The 22,947-nt window shown below is 46.6% G+C and overlaps 1 pseudogene; it reads right to left on the bottom strand.

The window, feature by feature from the left end:
• Positions 1–360: 360 nt before the first annotated feature.
• On the bottom strand, positions 361–20,717 carry LOC141498749 (protein PHTF1-like; annotated as a pseudogene).
• Positions 20,718–22,947: the final 2,230 nt, after the last annotated feature.

Genomic DNA, 22,947 nt, shown 5'->3' with positions numbered 1-22,947 from the left:
GAATACAATGTACACTTTTCTCTCTCACAGGTTTTCTTTCATTCATTTGTAACAGTTTTTATTTGGAGAAAAGAGTTTTACCCTATTTTATGAACTTTTTTATAGTAGAAATCAACATTCATTTCCTGTTAATTGAAAGAGAATGGCAACTTCATAAACAGAAAAAAAACAATCAGCAATATAACTAAGAATATTTATTTCAATTTACCAAATTCCTATTTAGGTACATAACATTGGTCGGTTGCATGCCATTTAGCATGCAAGAGAATGGAAGGCTGTGTCACTTGTTCCTACAGTTGTTCATCAAATGATTAAGAAGGATTACCGACAAGTCCTTATGGTCCAAATATACCACTCAATTCAAGCCTTAATTTTCCACAATCTTATATTAAATCCTAGTAGATCACATATAAACCTTGAGAAAGATGGAATTCTAATCACTAGAGTTATGCTGTAAATTAATGGATTCATGCTTAGACTGCAGGGTTTACATGGTGTGTTCAACTCTTTGAGTAACTTAGCTGATAGCTTTAGCACGTTGTCCACCAGTGTGAGCTATTCACTTTTCTGTGGATTCTTTTATATTTTGAGATGTAAATTAATTTGCTCTGTAAGCAGTGCTGAAATGTCATAGTATTTCTTATTGATTTCAGACCCTAGCTAAGCAAGATGAAATAAAAAGAGCAGTAGGATTGTTTCCCAAATTAGAAACTCACAATTATATACATTATTCAGAAAAGTTTCAGAGTTTTGGAGTTGGGCACAGCAAATAAAACCAATTACAAGTGTCAGTAAGAATACTGAAAACAGAACCACATCAACTGAGTGCTGAGGACATTGTTTCTTTAAATAAGAGTGCAGTGATAGCCATATCTTGACATTTGCCACCTTTGTGAGTCTGAAATGGAGGATTTCATGTTTTCTAGCTTTCTTGGCAGAAGTAATATAACTAAAAAGTGTTGCAATTATAAACTGCTGCTTGTATATTCTCTTGGCTACATGCATCATAAAAAATAATATCCAGGTCAGACCCAAGTGTTCAAGAAAATTGATCATTGTCAAACTGATGATTGAGATCAATGGTGGTGATCCACATAACAAAGTCAGAAGCTCCACAGCTGAGATGAATGGTATTTGGGCTAGGCTCTTTTCATGGAAGATTTGGTATAGGAATGAAAAAAATGCTAACCCAACAGTTAGAATTTTTCCCAGCATGTGGTGACCTATATCCTGTTGATACACATTAACCCTACCCATGATGATGCCACTGATTTCCAAAACAGACATTTTCATTTTTTTTGCATTTGTTACCTTCCCAGATTATTGTGCTCACTCGTTCAGAGGCAGCGCTCATGTTGTGATGTCTGAACTAATAGTTCGGTTGGAAAATATCTTTTTTCAGATCTTGCTTGGCAGCTGGGGGCAGGGTCTTTACAGTTCCCTTATTGGTGTCACCTGTAGCTGATGAGTGGTGTTCAATTTCTTGCAAAAGGTCATCCCACAATATGTCCTCTGTCACTGAGTCATGGTAGGAGCTTTCGGAAGCCTTTGGACTACAGTTTCTAGAATCACCAAAGACAATGGATGGAGACTCCCGACCAAAGGCAACTGACTCAAGCTACAATTGTGCCAGATGATCTGAATCTCTATCCATTCCACACTTCCTTGAAGTGGGAATTTTCTTGAGTGGAGTGCTTGCATGTATTGAAGAAATAAACAGCTCTAACAGGATTCTCCATTCCTGTTCTTCACAGTCATTTTCCCGTGACAGTTCATCTAAAACTTCATTTCCTAAGCATCTTTGACCTTCCCATATTTTCCCATCTGAAAATTTTATTTTCTCACTTGGTTGACAGATACTCATTTCTGATTGGGAATATTTTTTCTTTGTGCTGAGATTCAAACAACTTGGGTTGTTTTCAGTTTTAATCCCTTTATCAGTTAAAGATTTTTCTCCCTTTTTTGGACTGTTACAAAAGAGTCTCCGAAGAGCTATCATTTGGGAATGCAGAATAGGAAGATTCTGTTTCTCTCTTTCTACTTCCATCATCATTTATAGTTTGTCATAATTTTCTCTTTTTTCCAATTTCTATTGATTCCTGAAGATTTATCAATTTGAGAGGAGACTATGTGACAGTGAACAGTTCCCATCAGTACCACAAGACACACTGGACCAATAACTTTACTTAAATTCACAACAGGCATTATGAAATACAAGGCAACTGCTATAACATGTATGAGGTAAAGCAGTAGCAGCCAAATAACAATTCGTAAAGAGGTTACCTGAATCTACCATTTGCTGAATAATGGAAAACAAATGACTGGAAAAATTCCCTTCCAAATTAGTGATGTACAAGGAATTCCAGGTTTGGATTCGGCAAGTGTTGTGTCTCTGATTAAGTCAACATCCATCAAGTCTGGATTGATGTGAGCTAGTTCTCTTGGTTGGGTTTTTTCTTTTTTTTTTCTTTGTTTTCTTTTTTAAATTTATTTTTATTAAAGATATTAATTGAGTTTTACAATTTTCCCCCAATCTTGCTTCCCTCCCCCCACCCCACCCCACAGATAGCACTCTGTCAGTCTTTACTTTGTTTCCATGTTGTACCTTGATCCAAACTGAATGTGATGAGAGAGAAATCATATCCTTAAAGAGAACAGAATTCTCAGAGGTAACAAGATCAGACAATAAGATGTCTGTTTTTTTTCTAAATTAAAGGGAATAGTCCTTGTACTTTGTTCAATCTATACAGCTCCTTATCTGGATACAGATGGTACTCTCCTTTGCAGACAGCCCAAAATTGTTCCCAATTGTTGCGCTGATGGAATGAGCAAGTACTTCAAGGTTGAACATCACTCCCATGTTGCTGTTAGGGTGTACAGTGTTTTTCTGCTTCTGCTCATCTCACTCAGCATCAGTTCATGCAAATCCCTCCAGGTTTCCCTGAAATCCCGTCCCTCCTGGTTTCTAATAGAACAACAGTGTTCCATGACATACATATACCACAGTTTGCCAAGACATTCCCCAGTTGAAGGACATTCACTGGATTTCCAATTCTTTGCCAACACAAACAGGGCCGCCATAAACACTTTCATACAAGTGATGTTCCTACCCCCCTTCCTCATCTCTTCAGGGTATAGACCCAGAAGTGGCATTGCAGGGTCAAAGGTCATGCACATTCCTGTTGCCCTCTGGGCATAGTTCCAAATAGCCCTCCAGAAGGGTTGGATGGGTTCACAGCTCCACCAACAGTGCAACAGTGTGCCAGATTTCCCACATTCCTTCCAACAATGATCACCAAACTTCCTAGTCATACTGGCCAATCTGAGAGATGTGAGGTGGTACCTCAGAGAAGCTTCAATCTGCATTTCTCTAATAATTAATGATTTAGAGCATTTTTTCATATGGCTATGGATTGCTTTGATCTCCTCATCCATAAATTGCCTTTGCATATCCTATGACCATTTGTCAATTGGGGAATGGCTTTTTGTTTTAAAAATATGACTCAGTTCTCTGTATATTCCAGAAATGAGTCCCTTGTCAGAATCCCCAGTTGCAAAGATTGTTTCCCAATTTACTACTTTTCTTTTGATCTTGATTACATTGGTTTTATATGTGCAAAAGCTTATTAATTTGATGTAATCGAAATAATCTAATTGGTTTTTAGTGATGTTCTCCAACTCTTCCTTAGTCATAAAGTGTTTCCCTTTCCATAGATCTGACAGATAGAGTAGTCCTTGATCTTCTAATTTGCTTATATTATTGTTTTTTATGTCTATGTCCTGTAACCATTTGGATCTTATCTTGGTAAAGGGTGTGAGGTGTTGGTCTAATCTAAGTTTCTTCCATACTAACTTCCAGTTATTCCAGCAGTTTTTATCAAAGAGGGAGTTTTTATCCCAATGGCCAGACTCTTTGGGTTTATCAAACAGCAGATTAGTATAATCCTCTCCTGCTTTTACACCTAGTCTATTCCACTGGTCCACCACTCTATTTCTTAGCCAATACCAAACAGTTTTGATGACTGATGCTTTACAATATAATTTTAGATCGGGTAGTGCTAAGCCACGTTCCTTTGCACTTTTTTCATTAAGCTCCTGGCAATTTTTGACTTTTTATTTCTCCATATGAATTTACTTACAATTTTTTTCTAACTCATTAAAGTAATTTTTTGGAATTTTGATCGGTAGGGCACTAAACAGATAGTTTAGGTTTGGTAGAATTGTCATTTTTCTTATATTAGTTCTACCTATCCATGAGCAGTTGTTATTTGCCCAGTTATTTAAATCTGATTTAATTTGTGAGAGAAGTGTTTTATAATTGTTTTCAAAAAGATTCTGAGTCTGTCTTGGCAAATAGACTTACAAATATTTTACACTGTCTGAGGTTACTTTAAATGGGATTTCTCTCTCTAGCTCTTCCTGCTGTTTCTCGGTAGACATATATAGAAATTTGAGGATTTATGAGGCTTTATTTTCTTACCTGCAACTTTGCTAAAATTGCTAATTGTTTCTAGTAGTTTTTTAGATAATTTCTTGGGATTCCTTATCTCTTGTAACGCTATCTATTTTTGCTACTGCTTTGTCAGAGATAAGGATTGCTACCCTAACTTTTTTTTTTACTTCAGCTGAAGCAAAATATATTTTGCTCCAACCTTTTGCCTTTACTCTCTATGTATCTCTCTCCTTCAAATGAGTTTCTTGTAAGCAGCATATTGTAGGATTCTGGTTTTTAATCCACTCTCCTATTTGCTTACGTTTTAAGGGAGAGTTCATCCCATTCACATTCAAGGTTATGATTACTACTTCTTTATTGCCCTCCATGCTATCTTCCATCTGTTTGTATTTTTCCCCCTTTCCCCCCTATTATACATATTCCACATTCTTTTTTTTCTGAAAACCACCCCCTTCAGTGTGTTTGCCCTCCTATATCATGCCCTCCCCTTCCTTTCCCCTTTCTCTTTTTCCCTTTTTCCTTTCCTTCCTTTTGTTATTTCCCCTTATTTCCCCCACTCCCCTTCCCTTTCTCTGTCCCCTCTCCCCCTTTCCCCTTTTAATACTTGAAAGTTTAGATGTTTTATAAGTTAACTGAATGTATGTATGTTGACTTTAAGCCAAGTCTGATGAGAAGAAGATTCAGGTGTTTCTCCTCTGCTTCCTTCTTCCCAACTATTACCATAGGTTTTTTGTACCTCTTAGTGTAATGAGATTTACCCCATTCAATTCCCTCCCTCCTCCCATCTCTTTTCCTGTCCCCCTTTTTAGGGCAGTAGTGTATTTTTTAGATCATTCTATCTAAGACATAGAAAATTCTAAGTGTCTGTCCCTTTTAGTTCTGTATATTCTATCGAATAGAGTCAAAATTCCTGAGAGTTATTAGAATCTTTCTCCCAAGTGGGGTTAAAGCCAGTTACCTCCCATTAGATGGTAATCTCATGGATAGGTCATGAATGTCCATCATTTCTGGCTAGGTGTATTCTCTCTGTTAGAGTTACATTTCTCAAGATTTATGAGAATCTTTTTTTTTAACCCCCATGCTGGGTTATAGCCTGTTTTAACTAGCTGGATTGCCATTTTTTTTCTTTTACTGCCCCCCCCCCATTTTTTACCTTTTCATGTGTCTATCGAACCTCCCGTTTGATGCCCAAATTTTCTGTTTAGCTATGGTCTTTTCATCAGAAATTTTTGGAATTCTTCCATTTCGTTAAATGTCCATCTTTTTCCCTGGAAGAGAAGGCTCAGCTTTGCAGGAAAGTAGATTCTTGGCTGCATTCCCAGCTCCCATGCTCTTTGAAATATCTCGTTCCAGGCCCTTCGATCCCTTAAAGTTGGTGCAGCCAGGTCCTGCGTGATCCTTACTGTGGCTCCTTGATATTTAAATTGTTTCTTTCTGGCTGCTTGCGGGATTTTCTCTTCTATGTTATAGTTCTACAGTTTGGCCACAACATTCCTTGGTGTTTTCATTTTAAGATCTTTTTCTGGTGGGGATCATTGTACTCTTTCAATAACTACTTTGCCCTCTGATTCCATGATATCAGGTCAGTTTTCCATCACTAGATCCTGTAATATTAAGGTTTTTTTTCTCTTCAATGTTTTCAGGAAGTCCTATAATTTTCAGGTTGCCCCTCTTTGATCTATTCTAGAGGTCAGTGGTTTTGTTGATGAGGTACTTTACGTTTGCTTCTATTTTTTCTATTTTTTTATTTTATTTAACTGACTCTTGCTGTCTCATGGAGTCATTAGTTTCTGTAGACTCCATTCTTTTTTGGGGGGAGGAGTTTTCTTCATTAAGCTTTCGCAACTCCTTTTCTAATTGGTCAATTCTACTTTTGAAAGAGCTTTGCATTTGGCCAATTGAGGTTTTGAGAGAATTAATTTCTTTTTGCATTTTCCCATTTGAAGATCTGAGAGATTTGTTTTCTTGTTGCAAGGTATTAATTGTCTCCCCCAAATTTTTTAGTTGATTTTTAAACTCCTTTATTTTTTCAAGGAAGTCTTTCTGTGCTGAAAACCAGATTGTATTCTCCTCAGAGGTTCCAGGTCTCTCTGAGTTAGTGTCTTTCCCTTCCAAGTATTTTTCTTTGGATCCACCTTTCCGTTGACCTTTCTTCATTTTGCTGAGACCTGAGTTTTGGCGGGGCTGGTTCACAGGGGCTTGGGATTGCTAAAGGTTTTACTCACTGAGTGCGGTTTCTCTGGCTGGCCAGTAGGAGGTGTTGGTTGCTTTCTCTGGATTGTCTGTTACCTTGATTGAGGCCTTCCCCTTTTCCTTGAAGGGAGGAGTTGGAGGTATTGAATTCTTTTGCCTTCAATCAATGGTGGGCTTTACTCTGGTCTGAGGTCATTCCTCAGCTGGGCTGGTTCTTCTGCTCACACACCTGGGCCTGAGGCAGAAGTAGTTTGCATTTGTTTGTTAGGGGAGAAGTCTGAGTTGTAATGGGACTCAGACCAGCGGAGCCCAGGGATGGTGTCTGCTGCTCCCCTGCTCCAGAATTCTCCCCCCGCCCTGTCTGGGATCTCCAGGGGGTCAGGTCCAACACCAGCCCCTCTGCTCCCCTGCAGACTCATGCCCCCGTGGTCCAGCCCCACCTCTGATCCAACAGGTTTGGCTCTCAGGCCTTCAGACTCCCAGTTCCAATTCAGCTGCTAGTCTGGTTGATCGGGGCTGATCTTCCCTCTGGGCCCAGACTCACCCGCTCAAATTCAGCCACAGCTCCTGCTGGAGACAAATCCCGAGGTAGATGTTCTTTCTTCTGGCTTTTCTTTCTGGGTTTTTTGAATTGGATTTCTTTTAAGAGGTTTGTTTCATGTGGTAGATGGGGAAGAGATCAGGAGACTTTAGAACTGTGCCTGTCTTCTCTCTGCCATCTTGGCCGGAAAAAAATGTAAAGTCCATTTTTAAGATAAAGTAATTAAGGCTCAGAAACAATCCATTTTAAAGACCAAAAGAGACTGAGGCGAGGCTATGAGAAAGTCGATGTTATGATGGAGAAACTGAGGCTTGGTAAAAATCCATTTTGACAGTGGGAGCAACTGAGGATTAGAAACATCTATTTTAGAGATGGAAAATTGAGGCCAGTAAAAATCCATTTTGAAGGAAGTAAAAGTGAGACTCAGAGAAAGGCTCTGAGGTATTTGATTTTAGAGTTGGAAAAATTGAGGTCAGAGAAAATCCATTTTGAGGGAAAGAAAAGTGAGGTTCAAGAAAAGTCCATTTTAAAGATAGAGAAACTGAAGCTCAGTGAAAATTCATTTAAAAGATTTAGAAATTGAGGCTAGAAAAAAATCCATTTTGAACGATGGTAAACTGATACTCAGAGAAAATTCATTTTAAAGATGAAGAAACTGACACTCTTAAAAATTCCATTTCACAGACAGAAAAACTGAGGCCAGATAAAATCTGTTTTGAGGGACGGAAAACCAAAACTCAGAAAAAGTCCATTTTTAAGATGGAAAAACTGAGGCTCAGAAAAAATCCATCTTTAAGATGGAGAAACTGGGGACCACTAGCTAGAGCAGTGGATAGAGCACTGGCCCTGGAGTCAGGAGTACCTGAGTTCAAATATGGTCTCAGACACTTAATACTTACCTAGCTGTGTGGACTTGGGCAAGCCACTTAAGCCCATTGTCTTGCATAAACCTAAAAAAATAAAGATGGAGAAACTGAGTCTCAGAAATAGTCCATTTATAGGATAAAGAACCCGAGGCTCACAGAAAGTCCATTTAAAACAAGGAGAAAATGATACTTGCAGAAAATCCATTTTAAAGATGAAGAAACTGAGCCTCACAGAAAGTCTTTTTAAAAGATCAAGGAGCTGAGGCTCAAAGAAAGGCTACTTTACAGATTGAGAATCCAAGGCTCAGAAGAATATCCTTTTTAAATATGAATAAACTGAGGTTCAGAAAAAATCCTTTTTTATGATGAAGAAACCGAGAATCAGAAAAGATCCATTAGGAAGGAAGGAAAACTGAGATTCAGAGAAAGTCCATTTAAAAAAAGGTGAAAATGAGGTCAGTAAAAAAAATCATTTTTAGGGAAGGAAAACTCAAGCTGAGAAAGTCTATTTTAAATATGGAGCAATTGAGCCTCAGAAAAATCCCATTTAAATTTAGAAAAACTGATGCTCAGAGAAAGTCCATTTAAATGATGGAGAACCAGAGACTCACAGAAAGTCCATTTAAAACAAGGAGAAACAGGAAGCGAGACTGTTCTGTACTTGGAATCTCTCACCAATAACTGAAGCCCAGGGAGAGGGTGTGGGGGAATGGGGGTGAAGAGGGAGGAAGGGAGACCATTATGTACTTGGAGTCTCTAATCCCAGGCGTGATGTCCAGGGAGAGTGCATAGCCCTGAGGCTGCAAGAAAGGGAGAACTTTAAGTACTTTGAGTCTCTTATCCCAAAGGTGATGCCCAGGGAGAGGTTCTGGGGGATGGGGATGAGAAGGGAGGAACAGACACTGTTATGTACTTGAAGTCTCACATTCCAGAGGTGATGCCCAGGGAGAGGGCACAGCCCTGTGGGCACAAGGAAGCGAGACTGTTATGTACTTGGAGTCATTCATCAGAGAGGTGATGCCCAGTGAGTAGAAGTGGGGGGGATGGGGGTGAGGAGGGAGGAAGGGAGACCAATATGTACTTGGAGTCTCTCATCCCAGAGATGATGCCCAGGGAGAGGGCATGGTCCTGAGAGGGTGAGTAAGCAAGACGGTTATTTACTTGGAGTCTCTCATTCTAGAGGTGATACTGAGGAACCAGGTGCAGCTCTGAAGGCACGAAGAATGGAGACCATTTTGTACTTGGAGTCTCTCATACCACAAGTGATGCCCAGTGAGAGGGTGTGTACGGAATGTGTGTGAGGAAGGAGGAAGCAAGACCATTATGTATTTGGAGACTCTCATCCCAGAGGTGATGCCTAGGGAGAGAGTGCATGGTGATGGTGTTGAGGAGGGAGGAAGGGAGACCGTAATGTATTTGGAGTCTCTTTTAACAGATGTGATGCCCAGGGAGAGGGTATGGCCTAGAGGGCATGAGGAAGCAAGACCTTTAGGTACTAGGAGTCTCTCATCGCAGAGGTGATGCCTAGGGAGAGGATGTGGTGGGGCTGGGGGTGAGAAGGGAGAAAGAGTCACTGTTATGTACTTGGCATCTCTCAACCATGAGATGATGCCCAGAGAGAGGGTGGGGGTGGGGTTGAAGATGGAGGAATGGAGAATGTTATTTGCTTGGAGTCTCTCATCCCAGAGGTGATGCCCAAGGAGAGGGTGCAGGAGGAATGGGGTGAGGAGGGAGGAAGGGAGACCATAATATATTTGGAGTTTTTCATCCCAGAAGTGATGCTCAGAGATTGGATGGGGGGGGATAGGGGTGAGGAATGAGGAAGGGATACCGTTATGTACTTAGAGTCTCTCTTTCCAGAGGTTAAGCCCAGTGAGAGGGCAAAGCCTTGAGTGCTCAAGGAAGCAAGACCATTATGAACTTGGTGTCTCCCATCCCAGAGGTGATACCCAGCAAGAGGGTGCAGCCTTGAGTTTGCCAGGAAGGGAGACTGTTAAGTACTTGGAGTCTGTCTTCCCATTGGTGATGCCCAGGGAGTGGGCGCTTCCCTGAGGGGGTGAATAAGCGAGACCGGATTTCACATGGAGTCTCTAATCCCAGGGAGAAGCCGCAGCTCTGAAGGCATGAGGAAGGGGGACTGTTATGTACTTGGAGTCTCTCATGCCAGAGGTGATGCCCAGGGAGAGGGTCCTGGAGGAATGGGATGAGGAGTGAGGAAGGGAGACCGTTACGTACCTGGAGTCTCTCATAAAAAGGGTGATTCACAGGGGGAGGGTACAGCCCAGATCCGGCGAGGAAGCAAGACAGTTATTTACTTGGATTCTCTCACCAATAAGTGATGCCCCAGGAGAGGGTGTTGGGGGAATGGAGGTGAGGAGAGAGGAAGGTAGACCATTATGAACTTGGAGTCTGTCATCCCAGATGTGATGTCCAGGGAGAGTGCGTGGCATCACGAGGAATGGGACTGTTAAGTACTTTGAGACTCTTATCTCAGAAGTGATGCCCAGGGAGAGGGTGTGGGGGGAATGGGGGTGAGGAGGGAGGAAGTGTGACTGTTATGTACTTGGAGTCTCTCAACCCAGAGGTGATGCCCAAAGAGAGGGTTCAGGAAGAATGGTGTGAGGAGGGAGGAAGGGAGACTATAATGTATTTGGAGTCGCTATTAACAGAGGTGATTTCCAAGGAGAGGGTATGGCCTAGAGGGTGTGAGGAAGCAAGAGCTTTATGTACTTGTAGTCTCTCATCGCAGAGGTGATGCCCAGGTATAGAATGTGGGGGGGATTGGGGGTGAAGAGGGAGAAAGAGACACTGTTATTTACTTGGAGTCTCTCAACCCAGAGGTGATGCCCAATGAGATGGAGTGGCATGAATGGGGGTGAGGAGGGAGGAAGGGAGACCATTATGTACTTGGAGTCTTTCATCCTAAAAGTGATGCCCGGAGATTGGATGTGACTGGGATAGGGGTGAGGATGGAGGAAGGGATATTGTTATGTACTTGGTGTCTCTCATACCAGAGGTTAAGCCCAGTGAGAGGGCAAAACCTTGAGGGCACGAGGAAGCAAGACAGTTTTGAACTTGAGGTCTCCTATCCCAGAGGTGATGCCCAGGGAGAGGGTGTGGGGTGAATGGGGTTGAGGAGGGAGGAAGGGACACCATTAAATACTTGGAATCTGTCTTCCCATTGGTAATGCCCAGGGAGAGGGCACTGCCCTGAAGGGGTGAATATGCGAGACCATTATTTACTTAGAGTCTCTGATCCCAGAGGTGATTCCCAGGGAGAAGGCATAGCTCTATAGGCATGAGGAAGGGGGACCTTTATGTACTTGGAGTCTCTCGTGCCAGAAGTGATGCCCAGGGAGAGCCTTGGGGGCAATGGTGGTAAGGAGGGGGGAACCGGAAACCCTTATGAACTTGGAATTTATTATCCCTGAGGTGATGCCCAGGGAGAGGTTGCAGGAGCAATGGGGTGAGGATGGAGGAATAGAGACTGTTATGTACTTGGAGTCTCTCATAAAAGAGTTTAAACCCAGTGAGAGGGCAAAGCCTTGAAGGTGCAAGGAAGCAAGATCATCATGAACTTGGGGTCTCCCATCCCAGAGATGATTCCCAGGGACAAGGTGCAGCTCTTTAGGTATGAGGAAGGGGGACCTTTATGTACTTGGACTCTCCCATTCCAGAGTTGATGCCCAGGAACGATGGTGGTAAGGAGGGGGGAAGGGCGACCCTTATGAACTTGGAGTCTTTTATCCCTGAGGTGATGCCTAGGGAGAGGGTGCAGGAGGAATGGGGTGAGTATGGAGGAAAGGAGACTGTTATGTACTTGGAGTCTTTCTTAACAGGGGTGATACCCACAGACAGGGTATGGCCCAGAGAACGTGAGAAGTGAGATAGTTATGTACTTGGAGTCTCTCACTGATAAGTGATACCCAGGGAGAGGGTGTGGGGGGAATGGCTATGAGGAGAGAGGAAAGGAAACCATTATGTACCTGGAGTCTCTCATCCCAGATGTGATGTCCAGGGAGAGGGCATGACTCTGAGGTCATGAGAAATGGAGACCGTTAAGTACTTTGAAACTTTTATCCCAGAGGTGATACCCAGGGAGAGGGTGTGGGAGGATGGGGGTGAGGAGGGAGGAAGGGAGACCGTTATGTACTTGGAGTCTCTTATCACAGAGGTGATACCCAGGGAGAGGGTGCCGGGGGGGATGGGGTGATGAGTGAGGTAACGAAACCCTTATGTACTTGGAGTATCTCATTCCAGAGGTGATGCCTAGGGAGTGGGTGTGGCACTGAGGACAGGAGAAAGGGATAATTTTACGTACTTGGATTCTCTCAACCCAGAGGTGATGCCCAAGGAGAGGGTACGGGAAGAATGGGGTGAGGAGGGAAGAAGGGAGACCGTAATGTATTTGGAGTCTCTCTTAACAGACGTGATGCTCAGGGAGAGGGTATGGCCTAGAGGGTGCGAGGAAGCAAGACCTTTAAGTACTTGGAGTCTCTCATCCCAGAGGTGATGCTCTGGGAGAGGGTGCAGGAGAGATGGGGTGAGGAGCGAGGAAAGGAGACCTTTATTTACTTGGAGTGTCTAATAGCATAAGTGATACCCAGGGAGTGGGTTCATATGTGAGGGGATGAGGAAAGAAGACCTTTATGTACATGGAGTCTTTCATCCCAGATGTGATGCCCAGGGAGAGGGTGCAACCCTGATTGAATGAAAAAAGGAGTCCATTATGTACTTGGAGTCTCTCTTCCCAGAGGTGATGCCCAGGGAGAGGGTGTGGGGTGGATGGGTGTGAGGAGGGATTAGGAGAGGCTGTTATGTACTTGGATTGTCGTATCCCAGAGGTGATCCTCAGGGAAAGTATGTAGGGTGGATGGGGGTGAGGAGGGCAGAAGGGAGAATATTATGTACTTGGAGTCTCCTATCCCAGAGGTGATACTCAGGAGTGGAGGTGGGCCTAAGGGTGCGAGGAAGGAAGAACTTTATGTACTTGGAGTCTCTCATCTCAAAGGTGATGCCCAGGGAGGGTGTGTGGCCCTGAGGGTGTGAAGAAGGGAGACTGTTATGTACTTGGAGTATCTCTATCCAGAATCAATGACTAGGGAGAGGCTGTGGGGGGAATAGGGGTGAGGAGGGAGGAGGGGAGATTGTTATGTACTTGGAGTCTCTCATCCCACAGGTGATGCACAGGGAGAGGGTATGGGGGGATGGCATGAGGAGGGAGGAAGGGAAACCATTTTGTACTTGGAGTCTTTCATCCCAGAAGTGATGCCCAGGGAGAGGGCACAGCCCTGAGGGCCCGAGGAAGTGAGACCGTTATATAGTTAGTGTCTCCCATCCCAGAGGTGATGCCCAGGGAGCAGGCGCAGCTATGAAGGCATGAGGAAGGGGGGCCATTATGTAGTTGGAGTATTTCATCCCAGAGGTGATGCCCAGGGAGAGGATCGTGGTCAATGGTGGTAAGGAGGGGGAAGGGAGACTCTTATGAACTTGGAGTCTCTTATCCCTGAGGTGATGCCCAAGGAGAGGGTCCGGGAGGAATGGGTTGAGGAGGGAGGAAGGGAAACCGTTATGCACTTAGAGTCTTTCATCACAGAGGTGATGCCCAGCGAGTGGCTCAGGGGTGATGGTGGTAAGGAAGGAGAAAAGGAGACCCTTATGAACTGGGAGTCTCTTATCCCTGAAGTGATGCCCAAGTAGAAGGTGTGGGAGGAATGGGGTGAGGTGGGAGGAAGGGAGACCATTATGTACTTGGAGTCTCTCACTGATAAGTGATGCCCAGGGAGAGGGTGTGGGGGGAATGGGGTTGTGGAGAGAGGAAGGGAGAACATTATGTACTTGGAGTCTCTCATCCCAGATGTGATGTCCAGGGAGAGGGTGCAGCCCTGAGGTTGTGAGAAATGGAGACTGTTAAGTACTTTCAGACTCTAATCCCAGAGGTGATGCACAGGGAGGGGCTCGGGGGCGATGGTGGTAAGGAAGAAGTACTTTGAGTGTCTCATCCCAGAGGTGATGCCCAGAGATTGGATGTGGGGGGGGGGCAGGGGTGAGAATGGAAGAAGGGAGACCTTTATGAACTTGGAGTCTCTCATTCCAGAGGTCATACCCAGGGAGGGTGTGCATGGAGCATCCAATTGAAGAGGGAGTAAGGGAGACCATTGTCTACTTGGAGTCTCTGAACCCAGAGCTTTTTCCCAGGAAGAGGGTCCAGCCCTGAAGGTGTGAATAAGGGGTACTGCTATGTACTTACAGTCTCTCAGGCCAGAGGTGATTCACATTGAGATGGCGTTGGAGGAATGGGGATGAGGAGGTTGGAATGGAAAAGGTTATGTTCTTGGAGTCTTTCATCCCAGAGGTGATGCCCAGAGATTGGATGTGGGGGGGGGATAGAGTTGAGAAGGGAAGAAGGGAGACCATTATGAACTTGGAGTCTCTCATCACAGAGACGATGCCCAAGGAAAGGGAACAGCCCTGAGGGCACGAGGAAACGAGATTGGTATTTACTTGGAATCTCCCATTCTAGACGTGATACCCAGGGTGAGGGCTCAGCTCTGACGGTGCTTGGGAGGGAGACCCCTTAAGTACTTTGAATCCCTCATCGCAGAGATGATGCCAATGGAGAGGTTGTGGCGGGATGGGGGTGAGGATGGAGGAAGGGAGATAATTATGTCCTTGGAGTCTGTCGTCCCAAAGGTGATGTCCAGGGACAGGGTGTGGGGAGATGAGGGTGAGGAGGGAGGAAGGGAGACAATTATGTACTTGGAGTCTCTCATTGCAGAACTGGTGCCCAGGGAGAAGGTGTGGGCCTGAGAGAGTTAGAAACGGAGACCATTATGGACTTTGCGTCTCCCATCCCAGAGGTGATGCCCACAGAAAGGGTGCGGTGGGGGGATGGAATGAGGAGTGAGGAAGAGAAACCCTTATGTACTTGGAGCCTATCATTCCAGAGGTCATGCTCATGAAGAGGGTGTGGGGAGAATGGGGGTGAGGATGGAAGAAGGGAGATGGTTATATACTCTGACACACTCATCCTAGAGGTAATGCCCAAGGAGAGTGCACAGTCCAGAGTGTGCAACGAAGTGAGACTGTTATGTAATTAGAGTCTCTCATCCCAGAGGTGATGCCCAGGGAGAGGATGTAGGTGGGTTGGGGTGAGGAGGGAGGAAGTGAGACCATTATGTACCTGGATTCTTTCTTAACAGAGATGAAGCCCAGGGAGGATGTGAGGAGGATGGGGGTGAGGAGGGAGTAAAGGAGACCTTTATGTAATTAGAGTCTCTCATCATAGAGGTGATGCCCAGTGAGAGGATGCGGCCCTGAGAGTGCAAGGAAGGGATACTGTTATATACATGGATTCTCTTAAACCAGAGGTGATGCCCAGGGAGAGGGTGTGGGGGGGATGGGTTTGAGGAGGGAGGAAGGGAAACCGTTATGTATTTGGAGTCCATTATCCTAGAGGTGATGCCCAGGGATAGGATGCGGCCTTGAGGTCTCAAGGAAGGGAGATGGTTAAGAACATTGAGTCTCTCACCACGTAGGGGATGCCTAGGGAGAGTGTGTGGGGTAATGGGATTGAAGAGGGAGAAAGGGAGACGATTATGTACTTGGAGTTTCTCATCCCAGAGGTGATGTCCAGGGAGCCGGTGTGAGATGATGAGGGTGAGGGAAAAAGAAGGGAGACCGTTATGTACTTGGATTCTCTCATCCCACAAGTGATGCCCAGGGAGAGGGTGTGGGGTGTTGGGCTAAGGATTCAGGAAGAGAGACCCTTATGTACTTGGAGTCTCTCATTCCAGAGGTTATTCCCAGGGAGAGCATGCAGGGAGTTTCTGGTTGAGGAGGGAGTAATGGAGACCGTTATTTACTTGGGGTCTCTCTTCCAAGAGGTGAAGCCCAGGGAGAAGGTGTGGCCCTGACGGCGCGAGGAAGGTATACTGTTATTTACTTGAAGTCTCTCAACCCAGAGGTGATGCCCAGGAAGATGGTGTGGAGGGAATGCAGTTGAGGAGGGAGGAAGGGATATCATTATGTACTTGGAATCTCTCATCCCAGAGGTGATGCCCAGGGAGTGTGTGTAGGTGGGATGGTTTAAAGTGGGATGAAGAGAGACCCTCATGAACTTGGGAGTCTATCATTCCTGGGATCTTGCCCAGGGAGAGTATGCAGGGAGTGTCCATGAGAGGAGGGAATAAGGGAGACCGTTGTCTACTCAGAGTCTCTCATCCCAGAGGTTATGTCCAGGGAGAGTGCGTGGCCTTGAGTTCACAAAGAAGGGAGACTGTTAAGGACTTAGAATCTGTCATCCCAGAGGTGATGCCCAGGGTGAGTGTTGGGGGGGGGCTGGTTGTGAGGATGGAGGAACGGAGACCATTATGCACTTCGAATCTCTCATCCCAGAGGTGATGTCCAAGGAGAGGGCGTGAGGGGATGATGGTGAGTTGGGAGGAAGGGAGACGGTTATATACTTGTAGTCATTCATCACAGTGGTGATGCCCAGGGCGAGGATGTGGGTGGGATGGGGGTGAGGAGGGAAGAAGGGAGACCGTTATGTACTTGAAGTCTCACATACCAGAGGTGATTCCCGGGAAGAGGGCACAGCCCTGAGGGTGTGAGGAAGTGAGACCGTTTTGTACTTGGAGTCACCCATCCCAGAGGTGATGCCCAAGGAGAGGGCACAGGTCTGATAGTGCTTGGAAGGGAGACGCTTAAGAACTTTTAGTCCCTCATGGCAGAATTGATGCCCACCGAAAGGTTGTGGGGGGATAGGACTGAGGAGGTAGGGAGATCATTATGTCTTTGGAGGCTGTTGTCCCAGAGGTGATGTCCAGGGACAGGGCTCTGGTTGATGGTGGTGAGGAGGGAAGAAGAGAGAGCATTATGTACTTGGAGTCTTCATACCAGCAGTGATGCCCAGGGAGAGCATATCAAATGGGGGGAAGGGGTGAGGATGGAGGAAATGAGACCATTATATACATGTAGTCTCTCTTAACAGAGGTGATGACCAGGGAGAGGGTACAGCCCTGAGGGCATGAGGAAGGGATACTGTTACATACTTGGATTCTCTCAAGCCAGAGGTGATGCCCAGGAAGAGGGTATGGTGCAATGGGGTTGAAGAGGGAGAAAGGAAGACCATTATGTACTTGGAGTTTCTCATCCTAGAGGTTATGTCCAGGGAGAGGGCACAGCCCTGAGGTCGCGAGAAAGGGAGACTGTTAAGTACTTTGAGAATCTCATCCCAGAGGTGATGCTCAGGGAGAGGGCATAGCCCTCAGGGCACGAGGAGACGAGACTGTTATGTACTTGGAGTCTCCCATCCCAGAGGTGATGACGTGGCCTTGAGTTCTCAAGGAAGGAAGATAGTTAAGAACGTTGAGTCTCTCATCCCAGAGCTGATGCCCATGGAGAGTGTGTGCGTCAATGAGGTTGAAGAAGGAGAAAGGGAGACCATTATGTACTTGGAGTTTCTCATCCAAGAGGTAATGTCCAGGAGGAGGGCATGGCCCTGAGGTCACGAGAAAGGGAGATTGTTAAGTACTTTGAGAATCTTGTCTCAGAGGTGATATCCAGGGAGAGGAGGTGAGGTGATGAGGGTGAGGTGGGAGGAAAGGAGACCATTATGTACTTGGATTCTCTCATCCCAGAGGTGATGTCCAGGGAGAGTGTACAACCCTGATGGTGCAAGGAAGTGAGACCATTATGTACTAGGAGACTCTCATCCCAGAGGTGAAGCCCAGGGAGAGGATGTGAGGGGGATGGCAGTGAGGAGGGAGGAAGGGAGACCATTATGTACTTGGAGTCTTTCATCCCAGAAGTGATGCACAAGTAGAGGATCTGGGAGGGGGGGAATGGGGGTGAGGATGGAGGAAGTGAGATTGTTATGTAGTTGGGGTCTCTCTTAACAGAGTGATGCCCATGGAGAGGGTACAGCCCTGAGGGCATGATGAAGCAAGGCCGTTATGTACTTCGAGTCTCTCAGTGATAAGTGAAGCCCAGGGTTGAGGGTGTGGGGGAAATTGGGGTGAGGAGGGAGGAAGGGAGACCCATTATGTTCTTGGAGTCTCTCATCCCATAGGTGATGACATGGCAGAGGGCGTGAGGGGATGAGGTTGAGGTCTCAGGAAAGGAGGCCGTCCTGTACTTGGAGTATTTCACCCCAGAGCTGATGCCCAGGGAGAGTGTGTAGGGGGAATGGGGTGAGGAGGGAAGAATGGAGACTGTTATGTACTTGGATTCTCTCATCCCAGTGGTGATACCCAGGCAGAGGGCGCATGCCTGAGTTCAGGAAAAAGGGAGCCCAATAAGTAATTTGAGTATCCCATCCAAGAGGTGATGACCAGGGAGAAGGTGTGGGCGGATGGGGATGAGGAGGGAGGAAGGGAAACCATTATGTACTTGTAGTCTCTCATCCCACTGGTGATGCCTGGAGAGAGGGCGCAGGGCGATGTGGGTGAGGAGGATGTAAGAGAGACAATTATGTACTTGGAGTCTCTTATTCCAGAGTTGATGCCCATGGAGAGGATGTGGGGGGGTTGGGGTGAGGATGGAGGAAGTGACACCATTATGTACTTGGAGTCTCTCTTTTTTTTAGGTTTTTGCAAGGCAAATGGGGTTAAGTGGCTTGCCCAATGCCACACACCTAGTTAATTATTAAGTGTCTGAGACTGGATTTGAACCCAGGTACTCCTGACTTCAAGGCTGGTGCTTTATCCACTATGCCACCTAGCCACCCTGGCATCTCTCTTAACAGAGATGATGTCCAGGAAGAGTGCACGGCCCTGAGGGTGCAAGGAAGTGAAACCTTTATGTACTAGGAGACTCTCATCGCAGAGGTGAAGCCCAGGCAGAGGATGTGAGGGGGATGGGGGTGAGGAGGAAAGAAGGGAGAATATTATGTACTTGGACTTTCTCATTACATAGGTGATGCCCAAGGAGAGGGAGTGGGGGGTTGGGATGAGGAGTGAGGAAGAGAGACCCTTATGTACTTGGAGTCTCTCATTCCAGAGGTCAGGCCCAAGTAGAGGGAGCAGGGAATATCCAGGAGAGGAGGGAGTAAAGGAGACCTTTATATAATTAGAGTCATCCCAGAGGTGATGCCCAGGGAGATGGTGCTTTCCTGAGAGCATGAACAAAGGATACTGTTACATACTTGGATTCTCTCAAACCAGAGGTGATGCCTAGGGAGAGGGTGTGGGGGTATGGTTTTGTGGAGGGAGGAAGGGAAACCGTTAGGTATTTGGAGTCCATTATCCCAGAGGTGATGCCCAGGGATAAGACGTGGCCTTGAGGTCTTGAGAAAGGGAGATGGTTAAGAAGGTTGAGTCTCTCATCCCAGAGGTGATGCCCACAGAGAGTGTGTGTGGCAATGGGGTTGAAGAGGGAGAAAGGGAGACCATTATGTACTTGGAGTTTCTCATCTCAGAGGTGATGTCCACGGAGAGGGCACGGCCCTGAGGTCATGAGAAAGGGAGATCGTTAAGTACTTTGAGAATCTCATCCTAGAGGTGATGTCAAGGGAGAGGACATGAGGTGATGAGGGTGAGGTGGAAGGAAGGGAGACCATTATGTATGTGGATTCTCTCATCCCAGAGGTGATGCCCAGGGAGAGGGTGTGGGGTGGTTGGGGTGAGGAGTGAGGAAGAGAGACCCTTACGTACTTGGAGTCTCTCTTAACAGAGGCGATGTCCAGGGAGAGTGCACGGCCCTGAGGGTACAAGTAAGTGAGACGGTTATGTACTTGGAGACTCTCATCCCAGAGGTGAAGACCAGGGAGAGGATGTGAGGGGGATGGGGGGTGAGGAGGGAGAAAAGGAGAACAGTATGAACTTGGAGTCTCATGACAGAGGTGATGTCCAGGGAGAGGGAGTGGGAGGGGGGGGATGAGATGAGGCATGAGGAAGAGAGACCCTTATGTATTTGTAGTCTCCCATTCCAGAGGTCATACCCAGGGAATAAGCGCAGCTCTGAAGGCATGAGGAATGGCAACCGTTATGTAGTCTCTCATACCATAAGAGATGCCCAGGCAGATGTTTTGGGAGGAATGGGGTTGAGGAAGGTGGAAGCAAGACCATTATGTACTTGGAGACTCTCAACCCAGATGTAATGCCCAAGGAGAGTATGCACAGGGTATGGTTAGAGGTGGGATGAAGAGAGACCCTCATCAACTTGGAGTCGCTCATTTCTGGATTCTTGCCCAGGGAGAGGGTGAAAGGAGTATCCGTATGAGGAAGGAGTAATGGAGACCATTGTCTACTTGGAGTCTCTCATCCCAGAGGTAATGCACAGGGAGAGGATACAGCACTGAGGGCGCACAGAAGGGATACTGTTATGCTTGGAGTCTCTAAATCTAGAGGTGATACCCAGGGAGATGGTGTGGTAGGAATCAAGGGGAGGTGGGAGGCAGGGAGGCCATTATGAATTTGGTGTCTCTCATTCCAGAAATGATATCCAGGTAGATAGCCCAGGGTGATGGTGGTGAGGAGGGTGGAAGGGAGACCGTTATGTACTTGGAGTCTCCCATTCCAGACATGATGCCCATGGTGAGGGCGTGGCTCTGAGGGAACTTGGAAGTGAGCCTGTTAAATACTTTGTGTCCCTCATCACGAAGGTGATTCCCAGGGTGAGGGTGTGGGAGGAATGAGTGTGAGGAGGGCTTAAGGGAAACCATTATGTACTTGGAGTCTCTCATCAAAGAGGTGATGTTCAGAGAGAGGGTGCAGCCCTGAGTTCACGAGAAATGAATACCGTGAAGTAATTTGAGTATCTCATCCTAGATTTGATGCCCAGGGAGAGGGTGTGCGGTGATGGGGGTGAGGAGGAAGGAAGGGAAACCATTATGTAGATGGAGTCTCTCATCCCAGAGGTGATGTCCAGGTAGAGGGCATGAGGTGATGAGCATGAGTTGAGAGGAAGGGAAACCATTATGTATTTGCAGTCCCTCATTCCAGAGGTGATGCCCAGGGAGAGGGCCCATCCCTAAGGGCACAACAAAGGGAGACCTTTATGTTGGAGACTCTCATTCCAGAGGTCATGCCCAGGGAGCCTGTGCATGGAGTATCCAGTTGAGGAGGGAGTAAGGGAGACCGTTGTCTACTTGGAGTCTCTCAAACCAGAGCTTATGCCCAGGGAGAGGGTCCAGCCCTGAGGGCGTGAATAAGGTGTACTGCTATGTACTGCCAGTCTCTCAGCTAAGAGGTGATTCACATTGAGATGGCATTGGAGGAATGGGGATGAGGAGGATGGAACGGAAACCATTATGTTCTTGGAGTCTTTTATCCCAGAGGTGATGCCCAGAGATTGGATGTGGTGGGGGGATAGGGTTAATGAGGGAAGAAGGGAGACCGTTATGAACTTGTAGTCTCTCATCACAGAGATGATGCCCAAGGAAGGGGAACAGCCCTGAGGGCATGAGGAAAGGAGACCGGTATTTACTTGAACTCTCCCATTCCAGACGTGATGCCCAGGGTGAGGGAGCAGCTGTGATGGCGCTTGGAAGGGAGACCCTTAAGTACTTTGAGTCCCTCATTGCAGAGGTGATGTCCACGGTGTGTGTGGGGATGGGTGTGAGGATGGAGGAAGGGAGATCTTTATGTACTTTGAGTCTGTCATCGCAGTGGTGATGTCCAGGGACAGGGCGTGGGTGGATGAGGGTGAGGAGGGAGGAAGGGAGACTATTATTTACTTGGAGTCTTTCATCCCAGAAGTGATGCCCAGGGAGAGTATCAAGAGGGAGGATGGGGGCAAGTATGGAGGAAGTGAGACCGTTATGTACTTGGAGTCTCTCTTAACAGAGGTGACGTCCAGGGAAAGGACGCAGCCTTGAGGTCACGAGAAGGGAAGACCTTTAAGTACTTTTGATGCTCTTATCCTAGAGGTGATGCCCAGGGAGAGTGTATTGGGGGATGGGGGTGAGGAGGGAGGAAGGGAGACAATTATGTACCTGCAGTCTCTCATCACAAAGGTGATGCCAAGGAACAGGGTGCAGGGCAGATGGGATGAGGAGTGAGGAAAAGAATCCTTTCGTACTTGCAGTCTCTCATTCCTGAGCTCATGCCCAGGGAGAGAGTGCAGGGAGTTTTCTGGTGAGGAGGGAGGAATGGAGACTGTTATGTACTTAGAGTCTCTCATCCCAGAGGTGAAGCCCAGGAAGAGGGTGTGTGGCAAATGGGGGTGAGGAGGGAGGAAGGGAGACCATTATGTACTTGGAGGCTTTCATCCCAGAAGTGACAACCCAGGAGAGGATCTGGGGGTGGGGGAGGGAGCGAACATGGAGGAAGTGAGATGATTCTGTACTTGGAGTCTCTCATCCCAGAGGTGATGTCCAGGGAGTGGTCATGGCCCTGAGGTCACAAGAAAGGGAGACGATTAAGGACTTTTGAGTATCTCATCCGAGAAGTGATGTCCAGAGATTGGATTTGGGGGGATAGGGTGAGGAGGGAAGAAGGGAGACCATTATGAACTTGGAGTCTCTCATTCCAGAAGCCATGCCCAGTGAGAGAGTGCATGGAGTACCCGGGTGAGGAAGGAGTAAGGGAGACCATTGTCTGCTTGGAGTCTCTCAACCCAGATGTTATGCCCAGGGAGAGGGACTGGCCCTGAGGGCCTAAATAAGGGGTACTGCTATGTACTTGGATTCTCTCAGCCCAGACGTGACTCACAGTGAGATGGCATGGAAGGAATGGGGATGAGGAGGGTGGAACAGAAAAGGTTATGTTCTTGGAGTCTTTCATCCCAGAAGTGATGCCCAGAGATTGGATGTGGGGGGGATAGGGTTGCAGAGGGAAGAAGAGAGACTGTTATGAACTTGGAGTCTCTTGTCACAGAGGTGATGCCCAAGGAAGGAGAACAGCTCTGAGGACGTGAGGAAATGAGACCGGTATGTACTTGTAGCCTCCCAT

The sequence above is a fragment of the Macrotis lagotis genome, chromosome X, assembly GCF_037893015.1.
Source record: "Macrotis lagotis isolate mMagLag1 chromosome X, bilby.v1.9.chrom.fasta, whole genome shotgun sequence".
Lineage (NCBI taxonomy): Eukaryota > Metazoa > Chordata > Mammalia > Peramelemorphia > Peramelidae > Macrotis > Macrotis lagotis.
Note: the sequence above shows the minus strand (reverse complement) of the source record. Positions and strands in the feature narration are given on the sequence as shown.